At 41.5% G+C, this 15,147-nt stretch overlaps 1 protein-coding gene across 1 annotated transcript in view; it reads left to right on the forward strand.

Moving 5' to 3' along the window:
* The window catches only part of mtm1 (myotubularin 1), a gene marked incomplete in the record, with an annotated part of 286,925 nt that overhangs the window by 48,633 nt on the left and 223,145 nt on the right, over positions 1–15,147 (forward strand).

A 15,147-nucleotide genomic window follows, 5' to 3' on the forward strand; every position in this document is an offset into this window, starting at 1 on the left:
GAGCGTAGGAGGAAAAGCACGTCATCACCCCAGGCCCTCTCTGGCGATGACCCTGAACTTCAGGTTCACTCAGTATCTTCAATTTGTGGGCCCCGGAACAAGTAAATCAAAGGCAGAAAAACAAAAAATCACACAAAGATCAAGCAAAACTAGAATTATGTGCGAGCAGTAATTTTTTTATGAACTGCAAAGATAACTGAATCATCACTTTAAACCAATCTAAAATAATAAATATAGAACAGGTTTTTAGGTCTGAGTGTAAAGCATTGTGACTATTTTAACTACTAGTTCTGGTAATAAAACTATTATACTTTGTTCTCCTGAAATGACCAAATAAAAAGTAACAACATCATCAATTTTCCTTTCCTTCAGCGTTTTGGTGCTCTGAAAGAGTTGGGAGGCCCTCGTGAGGGGTCCTTTGTTGCTCAGCGGTGATGTAATTATAGGATCGCGGAGTTCTCTTCATGTGTGTAAGAGTCTTTGTTATCAGTATTTTTTAAACTTTCTAGGGACGTGTGTGCACTGAGGAGGCCTAAGTCAGCGTGTCCATCTTGTCGTTTTTCTTTGGGGGTATAAGCTCAGTTCAGGATTTTCAGGAAAAATGTGTGTCAGGCCACTTGTCCTGACAAAGTGGGGGCTTTCATCAACCAGATCGATCCCAACAGGTTTGGCTTCTCTGCTGGCGTGTGAGGTTCTCTCAACCACCTGATAAGGTCCAGTCCACCTCAGTCCCTTCCTCTTGTGATGACATTCAGCAGCACCGAGTGTGTGGGGCCTCCCAGGTTCATCTCTCTCCTTTGGTTTTGTCACCTGTGAATGAAGCCTGACACAAAGGTGCTGAATTTTTCTGTATTCCTTCGTTTCTTCTCTCAGGTGAGAGCAGTTGCTGCACCCAGAGACTGTCTTCCTTTCACTCGCCACCTGTAACACAAAAATCTACAAAAATCTCCTGCATCGTTGTCTAGGGGGTCTCTCTTCAGATCTTTTCTAATTTTTCCTGTCTATTTTTTGTAGGTCATATGATGATCTATGTTTCAGTCCAAATGTAGCCCTCTAAGGCATGTAACTGTATTTTCTGTCTCTTCCACTAAAGGGGTTTGTCAAAATAAATATTTCCTTATTACTTCTACACTGTAATAGCTTTATAGAACAACATAAAATACATTTCATTTGTACTTTCATGTTTACAAACCTGAACCAAGAAAAAGGATATGTCGGATTCTCAAAAGTCCTTACTCTAGATCCTAGAACAAGCACAGTTATTTTCACAAGAGAACATAGAAATCAAAAGACATTATGTGTTATTACCACATGCAGTGAAAATGAGTAATCAGAATCAAAAAGTTAAAGTTTTTAGTGGTGAATATTTGGCATGAGCGACGTTAGTTTTTAGTTAAGATAATAAATGTATTTGTCTTACCTCCTCCTGCTTGTAGGGAAAAATTATTAAACGCATGCGCAGAAAATATATTTTCTTTCAAATCAGTACAATACAACATCAAACGTGTTTTCTGATCGAGATAGAACAAATAAAAGTAAATCAAAAATCAGTTATCCAGCTCTGCCGTAGCTCCTCTGGAGATCTGTTTAGGCAGAACAAATATGTGCTCATCATAAAAATGTGGTTAATAAGATTCCTGTTTTGTATTTGCCCAAACTACTGTTTATGTGTAAACCGAATCATCCCCTGTACATGATAATTTATTCATGTATTTATTTTCCAAATTAACGCTCTATAGGAAATGTGAGATCAACCACAGTTCAGATTTTCCAGCTCATATTGAAGACCAACATTTGTTACCCAAAAAGAATATAAACAACACTTTTTCATTCTTGTCCCTGAGTCCTTAGTCTAATCTGTAAAGACAAAGTGAACCCAATGGAAAAGCCAATAATTTGTTCAGGGGTACCTTATTCATTTTTGATATAAGATTGTAAAATTATAAATCTCTTCTTTTTGTCTAAAAGCCATTGAACTAGGCAGGTGTCCCAAGTGACCACAATACTACTTTTCAAAATCAAAATTTTGCTGTAATGTTTGAAAAGTGTGTCTATGTGGGTGCATTTATGTCAGAGCAACATGCAGCATCTATCCTAGATCCGGAGTGAACACACCACCGTACACCACATGCAAAAGTCGACACTCAAATCCAGACGTATAGTGACAGCCCGCTTCAGGTTCTCTCCAGTGTGACTTTGGAGACACTGCAAGTTCAGAGTTCAAGAGTTCATCATGATGTTAGTCCAGCTCACCCCCCTCCTGGACAAAATTGCAGGTCCACAGACATCAGCATTTTGTTTCAGTTCAAGTCCATGTGCTCCAGACTTAGATTTTTGTTGTTGTTGTTTGGTAGCAGAACAGGATGTGGTCTCATGAAGTCACAAGTTCTTGTCAGCCTAGTTTTTCATCGACCCTACACATGTGATACACTACTGGGCATTTCAGAACCAGTCCAAGACATCAAACTGCAACTTGCATGTGGGTTTTCAGCAACCTATATGAACAATTGTGCATTATATGTCATCAGAACATCCCTCCTGGTTCAAGAACTAAATTTTTCTTAATTTAAGATTAGCTTAAAAATAAAGTAATCCAATTAAATCCTGATATTATTCTTAATTTATTTATTTATAGCTCTAAACCAAACAAAAAGTTGTCTCAGGGCACTTAACAGAAACAGTCTTAAATAGCAAAATCAATTACCCAAATAACAAATCCAATTGTAAAGTTCTCCATCTCAAGTTACACATAGACAAATAAAGCTCAGATTGAGCTCTCTGATAGCCATTTCCATCTCTTGAAAATCCATCTGCCTCTACCTCCAGTGGTGTCATAACTGCACTCTGACCAACACAAGGGTCTCAATCAGCACCTCATAGTGAAAGCCAAAAAACACCATCAACACTAAACTCAGACTCTAAGGCAGAACTTCCTACATCACACATGTCAAACTCAAGGGTCATGAGAGCTTAAACGGTCTGAATTGTCATACAGTAAATGAAACGAGAACACAATATATTAGTGTATTATCCATATTTAATGCCTTAACAGTGCTAAGTCTGCTAAAATGTACATTGTTAGGTCTGCTTAAAATGAGCCGTCAACTCCTAATGTGGCTATCTCAGATTTAATTATATTATGTTAAATTTGCACCTAATTTATAGATTTAATAAGCCGTTAGTAGTTAATTTTTATTAAGTGTGGTTTGGTTTCAAAGGTCAGAGGTATTCTCTTGACATGAAGTGAATTTAAACAGTTTAAAGGGACATTTCAGAATGTTTTATAAATTAATTCAGTCAGTTAAAGGGAATTTCAGATATTTTCTAAGTTGGGTTTTGGCACAAGATTATAAACAGTAGCTATCTTACCCGATGTAGATGGCTTATAAAATCAATGTCAATTTCTATTTTTCAACATCATGCAGTATTTTTATTTTTTAAATTTTTTATCTAAATTCAGATAACTTGTTTTTTAGAGTGTCATACTTCTTAAAACTTTAGTGCAACATGACGTTCACGAGCGTGTGTGTTTGTACGTGTGTGTGGTTATCACACGGGAGGGAGTTCATGCGTGCGTGCGTTTGGTCTCCCAGACTGAGAGCCAGCAACACCACAGATAACAGAAAAAGTCAGCCGTACGCTTGAAGGACATTATAGGATCAAAAAAACAAATAGTGAACAGTTATCTGTAAATCCAAAAAAGTTCAATCTGGTCCTTTGGACATTCAAAAAAACAAAAAACAAAACAAAGCAAAAAAATATAGAAACGTTTCGTCTCTCATCCAAGAGACTTCCTCAGTCTGAGGTGCTGTTTTCAGTTATCTGTAAACTTATATTACTCAATAAGCTTACAGGCGAAGTAGACAAGGTATTTTAGCGTTTTTTTCTTATGCAGTTAGTGGGTGTTATCTTTTTTTCTGACAAACAAAGCTACAGTCTTTGTTCCCCAGATAAAAAAGATTCACTTAACCCAAACTCAGTTAAAAAAAGGTTGTAAGCAAATCTGCTTCGGGTCCCGTCTGTTAGTACATCCAAGGATCCTCCACAGGATCAGCCTGTCACTTTAAACATACACACAGACAGACAGTCACACATAGACAGACAGGAGTTTTGCACGTGTCTCACAATTTTTCAGAATAAATGCCGGCTTATGAGTCTCTCAAAATTTTTTAGAAAGGGTCTTGACAATAGTCTCACCTGTTTTTGTCAATTAAGATCTTGATTCAGGAAAGGTCTCACTTCTGCTTGTAATTGGTGAAAAATCTCACTTTTCTCACGTTACTCATGAAAAATCTCACTTTTTTCACGTTGCTTGTTTATAAGTTTCTTAACCCTTAGAAATCTCACTTCCAGAGGAGGTCTTGACTCATTTTATATTAAAAATGGCACTAGTGTTCATTTAACGCCTCACCAAATGTCCAAATAAGGTCTCGGTGCCCGTCTCACTATTTAAATCAGGTCGTGACTTGTCACACCTCACTTCTGTAGGTCTTAATTGTATGCGCAAACCGATCTCACTTCAAAACAAGTTGTTGGTTGGTGGTTTAAACAAACAATCTCACTTCTGTACTTTACTGGGTCTTGGCTTAAACTGTTTTTTCTTTTTCACTATTTAATCAGGTCTTGATTGCATGGGCAAAACAGCTTCACTTTAACAGGGTCTCAGCATTGTTTTGAGCAAACAACCTCACTGTTCAACTTTGCTTATAAAAAATAAAAAGTCTCATACTCGCCTTGTGTGAGAGATGTGGGCCGGAGCTCCGCCGGTCTGTCCCCGATGTCTCGAACCTGAACCTATTCCGCTGGCCTGTGACACAATCGGCGTCCGGGGCTTTTTGGGCGGCCTATTGCCGACCTTTCAGCGTGTCCTGTCGAGTCCCACCGATGAACAGATTGCGGGGAGCTCCTGGCTGGCTCGCCAAGAATGGTAGGGATTTTTTCCCTCGTAACACCTTTAAAGAATTCACACACAAGACAGAGTGTAAGAATTTTGATGAGCCCTCTGCAGAGGGGGGAGTTCGTGACCTGACCAAACGTCAATGTGAAGTCCGCCGTTCGACGGAAGAGCTCGTGTTTTATTGTGAGACAGGAGGAGTGAACAACAGGCAAAATCAACAGATACAGATTTTCTCTGACGCAGCGGAGCCAGAAAAGATTACTAAACAGACGGCTTGATTACAAAACGGGATAGCTGGAGTAGCGAGGTCAGATCTGAATAACATCATGGATGTTTAAAAACCCAAGGTCTTGGTCTCACTGCACATGCACATGAACACTTAGAACAAGACTCTGGCTATTCTTTAGTTCACACGACTGGGGTTTAATTAAATGATGAGGGGTCTAAAAAACAGTTTTAAATGATAACATTTACATTTTATCCAACACTTTCATAATGAGATTTTGCTTTTGGAAACCTTAATTCCTCTTTTTCTGGATGTAAATCACATTTTTTGGATGATTGTTTTCTCTGGTATTGGATGCTGTGCAGCTGGAAGGATTTTTACTGAAACTTTTTTAGTTTTGGACATTTTGTTATGATGCGTAACCATGGCAACAAGACAGTTTTCTACAACCAGCAGCTGATTAACATCTCAAAAGCTCAACTATAGCCCCAAATCTCAAATGAGTTGAAAAGGATGTTCTGTGGACGCATTCTCATCTACCTGCCAGCTGTGCTCGAGTGCCTGACCACTGAGATCCTAGAACTAGCAAGAAACACGGCTCATGACAGCGGAAGGACAGAATCGTCCCTCGGCACCTACAGTTGGCTGTGTCCGCAGCGACGAGGAGCTCGGCAGACTGCTGGGAGGAGTGGCCATCGCTCTGGGAGGAGTTCTGCCCGGCATTAGGGTGGTCCTACAGCCTGGGGGAACTGAGAGGCCAGCCGAGTCTGGGAGGATGGATCGGACGGCATCTGCAGCCAGTTTCTTAGGATCCACTGTGGGGTGGACCTTAACAAGAGATCCTTCCTGTCTACAGCCATCAACATCTATAACATCTCTTAATGAAATGAGGATAACGAGTTACAACAACAAATAATTTCCCTTTGGGATTAATAAAGTATTTTTGAATTTAATTGAATTGAATTGATTGTGTGAAGTATCACTGAGAAATAACTGTAGGAATAATGTAGGGGCCGCTTTGGATGCTATTGGCAACTTATTATGGATTCCTATTCAAGGGGTGGATAATGATCGATCATAGGGATTTTTGTGCACCTCGGCTCAAATCTGTGCAATTTAGAGCCAAACATATTACAACGGCGTCACCTGAATTTGTCACGCCGCCACACCCACATCCTCCAGCGAAAACTAATTTAAAGCAAGTCAGACCAACTTTTGTTATGTTTTCTAACACAGGATCATGCTGATTAGGTCAAGGGTGTCAAGATAGGGAGCATTTCAAGTAAAAAAAAGTGACTTCCTGTTCTTTAGTTGGCAGCTCAGAACACCACATACATAACACCATGGACTTTGTGGATAAGGTGAGGGATGTCATCATGGAGACTGATGAAACAATGGTCTCTTTTGATGTCACATCACTCTTTACGTGCATTCCTGTTGATGATGCAGTAGAGGTGGTCAGCTTAAGATTAAAATCAGACACCACTCTGAGCAGCAGGACCACGCTTTCCACAGAACAACTGTGTCAACTCTTGAAACTGTGCCTGCAGTCAACCTACTTCACATATGGGGAGCAATATTATAGGCAGAAACATGGGTGTGCTATGGGGTCTCCAGTTTCTCCTATTGTTGCCAACCTGTACATGGAGGAGGTAGAAAAGAGAGCCTTGACGTACTTTTCAGGGACACCACCAAGTCATTGGTTCAGGTATGTTGACGACACCTGGGTTAAAATTAAATCTCAGGAAGTCCAACATTTTACTGACCACATCAACTCTGTGGATAAATACATCAAGTTCACACGAGAAGATGTAAAAAATGGCAAGTTGGCTTTCTTGGACTGTGAGGTCTCAGTCTCGGATAGAGGACATTTGCAAACCGAGGTGTACCGCAAACCCACCCACACAGACCAGTATTTGCAGTTTGACTCCCATCACCCTTTGGAGCACAAGTTAGGAGTCATCAGGACTCTGTATCACAGAGCAGACCGCATCCCCACTAGCTCGGGAGCCAGGCAGAAGGAGAAATCCTACACAAAACAGGCTCTAGAGCAATGTGGATATCCTAACTGGGCCTTCCTGAAAGCAGAGAAGAAACCCAAACAGGACTCCAGTCAGCCATCAGGTGAAAAGGAGGAACCCAGACCCAGACCAGTGGTCATTCCGTATGTTGAGGGGGTATCAGAGAAACTGAGACGTTTATTTTCTAAACATAACATCCTCTGTGGAGGCCTCCGGGTTCAACTGTCCCCCTCTTACAATGCTGTGATTGCTAGTATCACTCAGCCCTCGGTGAGTAGTAAACAGCCATCAGTGTGCTAATGACCCATTGTTAGGCTGATGGTCCTTCTTGAGCATGTGATCAGCTGGTTTTGGTTGTCAGCATCAAACTGGTTGATCCACTCTAAGAAGGTGCTTTTTAAGAGACTGAGCTGAAAACAGCACCTCAGACTGAGGAAGTCTCTTGGATGAGAGACGAAACGTTTCTAGAATTTTTTTTTGCTTTGTTTTGCTTTTGTTTTTTTGAATGTCCAGAGGACCAGATTGAACTTTTTTGGACTTCCTGTTCTGTTAGGGCTGCGCTTTAATCACGTCAGAATATGACCACAGCGGATCGTCGGCATCCAACAGGGATGACTCATGGCAAGTTAGGTGCATTTGGGTCTTTCAATGTGAAAGTTATAGCCTTTGGAAATTTAAGGCATGAAGTGCAACTTTGAGGCCTGGCCCCGCCCCTTGAACATATACGAAAACGCAAGCTTTAGTTGACTTTTACTCTCCAATGTCTTAAGGGCATATCAACCAAGTTTGAAGGCAATCCTTAAAAATCCCTAGGAGGAGATCGTTAAAATTTGCAATATGAAACACGCTAAAATGACCATTTGACCCAAAATGGCCGACTTCCCATTTAGTTTGGACCAGGGCTACAAGAGACTTTTTCATATGTCCTGAGAAGATACATATGTACACAGAGTTTCAGAATTATCAGTCAAAAAATGGGTTTGGGCTGAAGTTTTAAAATAGTCTAGGGGGCGCTGTGGAGGCTATTGGCCACTTTTCATGGATTCCTGTTCAAGCGATGGATAATGATTGATCATAGTGATTTTGGTGCACCTCGACTCAAATCTGTGCAATTTGGAGCCAAACGTATGGCGACGGCTTTACGTCTTACTTCGCCACGCGGACGGCGTTATGTGTTACTTTGCCATGTCGCAACGCCCACATGGTCCACCAAATCTGTCAGTGTTGTAAAGCAAGTTACACCAACATGTCTTCAGTCACTGGACACACTACCATGCTGAATCTGTGTATGTATATGTATGTGTGTATATATATATATATGTGTGTGTATATATTTGTATGTTTGTATATATGTGTGTATATGCAGGTCTACAATTTTCTTCCTGGTGTCTTTCAACAGCTCTTTGGTCTTGGCCATAGTTGAGTTTGGAATCTGACTGTTTGAGGCTGTGGACAGGTGTCTTTAATACAGATAATGAGGTCAAACAGGTCCAAAACCCATTCCAAAATGTGGGTGAGATTCACAATGAGTCGACTGCAGCTGGAGTCAGTGCTTCAAGAACCATTACACACAGACGTATGCAAGACATGGTTTTCTCTCGCATTCCTTGTGCCAAGCCACTTTTGAACAAGAGACTGTGTCAGAAGCGTCTTGCCTAGGCTAAAGACAAAAGGACTGGACTTCTGCCGAGTTGTCCAAAGTTTCGAAAGTTCTCTGATTAAAGTAAATTTTGTATTTCATTTAGAAATCAAGGTCCCAGAGTCTGGCGGAAGAGAGGAGAGGCACAGAATCCATGTTGCTTCAGGTCCAGTGTCAAGTTTCTACAGTCATTGATGGCTTGGGGTGCCATGTCATCTGCTGGTGTTGGTCCATTGTGTTTTCAGAGGTCCAAGGTCAACGCATTTGTCTACCAGAAAGTTTTAGAGCACTTAATGCTTCCTGCTGCTGACCAACTTTATGCAGATCCAGATTTCATTTTCCAACATGACTTGGCACCTGCACACAAAGCTACCAGTACCTGGTTTAAGGACCATGGTATCCCTGTTCTTAATTGGCCAGTAAACTCATCTGACCTTAACCCCATAGAAAATCTAAGGGGTATTGTGGAGAGGAAGAGGCGATACTCAAGACCCAACAATTCAGAAGAGCTGAAGGCCATTATCAGAGCAAACTGGGCTCTCATAACACCTGAGCAGTGTTACAGACTGATCGACTCTATACCACGCCGCATTGCTGTAGTAATTCAGGCAAAAGGAACCCCAACTAAATACCGAGTGTTGAACATGCTCAATCTTTTCATGTTTATACTTTTCAGTTGGTCAACATTTCTAAAAATCCTTTTTTTAAATTTGTCTTAAGTAATATTCTAGTTTTCTGAGATACTTAATTTGGGGTTTTCATTAGTTGTCCGTTATAACCATCAACTTTGAAAGAAATAAACATTTGAAATATATCAGTCTGTGTGCAATGAATGAATATAATATACAAGATTCACTTTTCAAAAGAAATTACTGAAATAAATCACATTCTTCATGATATTCTAATTTTATGACCAGCACATGTATATCAAATCATTAATAAGGGGTGTAAATCGTTGGGTACGTACTGTAACCCCAGATTCTATGAGTATAGGCGCAGCCCTTTAAGGCTATCGCTAGTGAGTTTATCCCTTCGTGCGTAGCACAGAAAACTTTAGTCCACGCCCACCTACTGTGTGGGCCTTACCCCCGGTCTGTATAAATTACTGAGAGACCGGGTAATCGGCTCCCAAATAGCTTTTTTCTTCAGCCATTTAGGAACCAGTGAGGCCCAGAGCTTAAAGGGCTGCGCCTATACTCATAAAATCTGGGGTTACAGTACGTAACCAACATTCTATTTCGTATAGGCTTAGCCCTTTAAGGCTATCGCTAGTGGGTTAAAGGCGAAGCAGGATGCAGTCTATGCCTCACTGGGTCCACTCAGACGCAACATGAAGCACCTGCTTGCACAAAAAAAAAAATTCATCACTCAGCCTTCTGTGTGCGTAATTACGCGCTGCGTAATTGCATGCTCCATGCGCAGGAGCGCACCAGAGAAACTATCTCTGGTGAGGAAAAAGGCTGAGATAGCAGACCTGCTACTGTGAATAGGAACAACGGAGGATATGAATTGTAACAGTGTAACGATGAACAGAGCAGACCAACAGCTCCTCAGGATGAACCGATTAATAACGATAAAATCAGCAGTCAAGAACTTGTGACTGATAATAAACATCTCACACTGTGACTGTATACAGGCATGTGTGAGCTCAAAAGTTAAGCTCCATGAAACAAATAATAATAATTCTGTCAGCACCATGAGAACAGAATGGGTCATGGAGAAAGTAGAAACATCACATAGATAAAGCGAATAATTGAACATGGCGAAGACCAGGCAGCCGCCATACAAATATCCTCCACTATCATCCCTCCATGCAGAGCCATGGAGGATGAAAACCTTCTGGTGGAATGTGCTCTGAGATTCTTAAGAGGGTCCACTGCAAGCTTCAGAAATAGCCTCACACAACCAGTGTGAGAGGCACTGGGTGGATAGAGGGTGTCCTGAAGAGCTGTCCCTGTAATATCCTGATGCATGCTCAATAATCCAGGTAGAAAAATCTAAAAAAGTTAAATCTGGTCCTCTGGACATTCAAAAAAACAAAAAAAAGCAAAACAACAAAAAAATGTAGAAACGTTTCGTCTCTCATCCGAGAGACTTCCTCAGTCTGAGGTGCTGTATTCAGCTCAGTCTCTTAAATAGCACCTTCTCAGAGTGGATCAACCAGTTTTGCTGCTGACAACCAAAACCAGCTGATCACATGCTCAAGAAGGACCATCAGCCTAACAATGGATCATTAACACACTGATGGCTGTTTGCTATTCACAGAGGGCTGAGTGATACTAGCAATCACAGCATTGTAAGAGGGGGACAATTGAACATGTAGGCCTCCACCCCTGTTTAACGATGGACGATTTCTTTTTACAAAGATGGCCTCCTTTACTCCTCTCTCAAACCATTGTTCCTCTCTATCCAGGATGTGAACATCTTCATCCTTGAAAGAGTGACCGCTGGCCTGGAGATGAGTGTAGACCACAGAGTCCTGGCCTGATGATGTTGATCTTCGGTGCTGGGCCATCCTTTTGGCCAGTGGCTGTTTTGTTTCCCCAATGTAAGACTGATCACAGCCCTCCTGACACTGAACAGCATACACAACATTACTCTGTTTGTGGCGGGGGACTGGATCTTTGGGATGAACCAGTCTTTGCCGTAATGTATTTTGGGGTTTAAAAGCCACTGGGATGTTATGTTTAGAAAATAAACGTCTCAGTTTCTCTGATACTCCCTCAACATATGGAATGACCACTGGTCTGGGTCTGGGTTCCTCCTTTTCACCTGTTGGCTGACTGGAGTCCTGCTTGGGTTTCTTCTCTGCTTTCAGGAAGGCCCAGTTAGGATGTCCTAATGGTCCTAATAGGATGTTGTCCCTGTAATGCACGAACGGCGCAGTGCGGCAATGTGCGCCACGTAACACTAAAACGCGCGCACGGGACAGAGGAGGTGAAATGCTGCTTCTTCTCCAGAATTATGAAGAGGAGGGTAAAACCCATCCAAGGTTATCACTCTCGATCTGAATGAGCTTGTGATGCTTTTCAGAGCAGGGTTAAAACGTAGTACAGCTGAACTGCCTTCAGCTTGTATTCTGAGACATGATGGAGCAACAGAGAAAGCAGATAATCAATCACTTGCTTTGCCGAGGTCAGAGCTAACAGCAGGGCTGTTTTAAATGACAGAAATTTAAGTGAAACCTGATCTAAAGGCTCAAAAGGAACTTTGATCAGAGCGTGCAAGACCATCATTAGGTCCCACCGTGGAGCTAGTGGACGTGACACAGGTCTGTGTCTCTGTACACCTTTTAGAAAAAACGCTTCATCAGCAGGTGGTTAAGAACTGTTCTGTCACTGAGACACCTCATGACAGGAAGAAATAGCTGCAGGATAAATTTCAATTGTGCTGAACGCTAAATTTCTGTCGCTGCCCAGCTGCAGCCTCGTTCCAGTGTGACATCACAGCTGGACAGTGAGGCCAGATGGGGTCAAGGCGACGAGCCGGGGCGGAGCCAACCTTGCTGCCAGATCATCCGATCAGGGCGGAGGGAGACGAGGGACGGAAAGTCCCTTGTGTTAACATCCTCCTGGATTATGCCGGGCAGCTCTGAGAGGAGGGCGCCGACGGCTGGGAGCGTGTGGTCGCCAACGTGGGAAGATCCGAGGTGGCTGAGCATCTGCTCAGCCTCTCGTCTTCTGTCACTACGCTTTCCAGAAGGAAGGGGGCAGCTCCGCATCGCCTTTCTCGGAGGAATCATTCGATTCACTGCGTGACTCTGCGTCAAAGAAGGCGGTGGCGTCGTCCCGTGCATAGTGTCCCGCCACAGAAAAAAACACTAAGTGGAGCTGATGCCAACAACGCCTTTTTCGAGGGAATCATCCGATTCACCGCAAGAAAAAAACATGTTAGAAAAGGCGGTGGCATCGTCCAGCTAGTAGCGGCCCTTCACGGAAAAACATTCAGCGGGGCTGCTGCCAACATCGCCTTTTTCGAGGAAATCATTCGATTACCGCGAGAAAAAAACGTTCAAAAAGGCGATGGCGTTGTCCATTGAGTAGCGGCCCACCACAGAAAAGCACTCCTCGGTGCTTACCTTGAACATTGCTGCTCGTCTCTGCTTCTCCTCGGGGAGGAAGAGCTCACCGGGACAGCAGGAGGTTGGCGTGGTGGAGATCCAGGTATCCTTAGCAAAGGTTGTGTCGGTCAAAGCTGGACAACTTTTCCTTCTTCGTTCTTCTGCCAGTGCTAGCTAGATGGCTGAAGAAAAAATGGGAGCAGATTACCCGGTTTCACCATAATTTATACGGACCGGGGGTGAGGTCCACACAGTAGGTGGGCGTGGACTAAAGTTTTCAGTGCTGCGTTGCGCGCGAAGGGATAAACCCACTAGCGATAGCCTTAAAGGGCGAATCCTATACAAAATCGAACTCTGTGTCTTGCGATGCTATTCTGTTCCCATTTTTTGTGTCACTATTCAAAATCGATTATTCGATTCAGAAACAATTTTCGATTCAGAAAAGATTTTTCTATTGAAATTGTCATTTTTTTTTTTTTTATAAATTATGTAATTGACAAGATGAAAAGTTTATACAACAATGTAAACAAATAGAACATTTATTTTAAACAATAATTTTAGGTTCCTTACTGTATCAATTTTTTTAAACTTATTTTTATATTTATACCAAATATAGGAGTGCATAAAATTCTGTAACTTAAATTACCAGTATTGCGTTAGCTTAGCTGCCTGTTTATTTCTCAAGTAAAAAAAAAAAAAATCTAGGAACAAATAATTCATCCATCTATCCATCCATCATTCATTGTCTTTACTCACTTCTTCCTTTTTGGGTCAAGGGTGTCACTGGTGCCCATATCTGTCATCACTGTGTGAGAGGTGGGGGTCACCCTGAACAGGTCTCAAGTCCATCACAGACAAATAATTCAAAATATATAAATATAAAAGTAAACAGAAACTTCAGCCTACCATAGTGCATTAACCTTTAGCTCAAAATAAAATACAGACTTCAGTTTTTTTTAACCATATTGCACTAACATTTGTTATATTTTCAAAACATCCTATAATGAAATATACAGACTTCACAGTCTTAACCATATTGATTCATATTTGGTAAATCTTTAACATAATTTCAAAACTTGTGCATATCTGCACAAAATCTCTTCTGAACTGTAATTTTAAAACCATAAATTGTATCATTTAGAACTGGCTCCAGTCGATGTGTCTCATCTGTCCTCTTCAACCTGTTAAAAAGACAAGTTACATTAAGTTTGTTGTTTAAGTTGTCTAAGTTTTAGTATAATATGAGAAAAAACAGTTACGTTTGAGCTGCAGCTGCATCAGAGCTTCTTCCATTTGTTGTTTCATGGTGAAGTTGTGGTGCTGCTTTATTGTTAAAAAAAGTTACATGAAGGAATAACATATGTTAGGTCCAGCGTATTAAAAATAAACCTAAACCCCTCACCTTCCACTGAGCTGTCTGCTCGTAAATCCTTTGTGATATAGCAGGAGATGTAGAGGTTGTACCTTATTCCCTGCTTGGGAAATTAGGTGGAAGTTTGTTGCAGAGTTCACTGCTCTGCTGTGTTCGCCGTTCATCTTCTGCACATTTTGTTGTATTTCCAAAATACTGTACCACAATTTATTTTATATTTCTTGCAGACATCCTTGCTCTTGTTAAGCTTGTAGGACATTGTAGGGTCTGAAATGATTTTTAAAGATGTAGGAGCAGGTTGAATCATGCTGTCCTTCCGCTGCACGCTAGCCGGCTCCATTCAGTTAAAGGGAACTGGCTAATTAGCTTGCTGTACGGTGGCCTATACGGCCAAATCCTGTCGGTCGAGCGGAAACGTAATGCGATATGCAGTACACTTGGGTGTAGGAGCGGAAAAAAAAAGTTAAACGTATTTTAAAATCAATTTATGGGCCTTTAGAATTGATTCAGAATCTCCAGAACTAAGAATCTAGAGTCTTTAAAAAAATCTTTTTTTTTCTGCACCCCTAAATTCAAAAAATGTTTTATACAAAAACAACTGGATTTTATTTGTAACAGAAGACGTTTCGCTCCTCATTCGAGGAGCTTTCTTAATTCAATGAGCAGTGAGTGAGGGGTTCAGGTTATAAGGCTGAGTGAGATAAGACACACACACATATGTAGATTTGACAATTCACACCTAAACACCTTAACAGTAGGGGTTTCTTAAGGTCTTTGTTACTCTAATTCACAGATGAGACCCCTCTGTTCCCATCAGGTGTGAAAACCGGCTGGGAATCTGTCTTAAAGTTGCATTATATGTTTTTGAAAGTGGAAATCTGAGGTCTCCTCCTCTGTTAAGAGATGGCTTTTCCCTTTTTACATAAATTGCT

The sequence above is a fragment of the Nematolebias whitei genome, chromosome 1 (assembly GCF_014905685.2).
Source record: "Nematolebias whitei isolate Nwh7 chromosome 1, NemWhi1, whole genome shotgun sequence".
In the NCBI taxonomy this organism is placed as follows: domain Eukaryota; kingdom Metazoa; phylum Chordata; class Actinopteri; order Cyprinodontiformes; family Rivulidae; genus Nematolebias; species Nematolebias whitei.